Here is a 937-nt window from a genome sequence, read left to right on the forward strand (position 1 = left end):
GAGGGAGCGTCTCCCATGTATGCCGCAACACCAGCCGTCAGTGAGAGAGCGAGAAACCACGAGACAGGGGAAGATGCAAAACACACTTCACTCTTCAGGCGACAGGCGCCTTCAATGGAAGGTTCCTTTACATGCAAACGTACAGTCGGGGGTCGGAGGCACGTGGAGGAAGGCTCACGTGCCACCACCTGACCCCCCCGCAGTCCACCGCTGCACAACTGCCCTCGCTGTTATCGTCTCTCCCTCTGCCGCCCCATCGCCAGAAGCTTCACGGGTTGGGAGGTGGAGCGCGAAAGCACACACCGGAAACCCTGACCTGCTCGGTGCAGTAAAAACTGGCCGCACCCTTGTTGGTCGAAAGCTTCACGAGGGCGTTGGCCAGGAGGAACTCGTCAGCCAATAATCTTTCCGCAATGGCGCGTGAAGCCGCACTCAGGTTCGTCTGTCCAGAGGACGCATGGCTCATCGTCGGGTTGTGGCTTCCACAGCTTGAGTTGTGCGCATGATGACCACGGCTACCGAGCCAAACGAGCAGCTCTCTCATATCTGCCTCGAGAGTCTCTGTGGCCACGGCAAATATGTCGCCGCGAGCAGCTCGTCTCTGCAGGGCGCAAGTGGTTCCAGCCCAGTAGAAGCAAAATCCCTTGTCAACATGGGCTAAGCTGAACGCGCAGGTCGTGCCTGTACACGCATGTGAGTTTCTTAGCCATGGTGCAGACAGCTGCGCTGCTGTGAGATCGCACTGATTGGCATGCGAAGGGCGGCGGTTGTTCAGCGTCGCATAGCGCTGCAGCAGCTCGTCAGCAGACGCCCAGCAGGCACTACGAGAGTCACTATGAGAGGCACTTTCTTCGACCCACATGTTGTAGGAGGAGATGAACCTGGCCACCGGATTGCGGACCGTGACCACGATCAAAGGGCTCCTGCTGGGATCAAT

This window comes from Emiliania huxleyi, assembly GCF_000372725.1.
Source record: "Emiliania huxleyi CCMP1516 chromosome Unknown EMIHUscaffold_180, whole genome shotgun sequence".
Classification (NCBI taxonomy): Eukaryota; Haptophyta; order Isochrysidales; family Noelaerhabdaceae; genus Emiliania; species Emiliania huxleyi.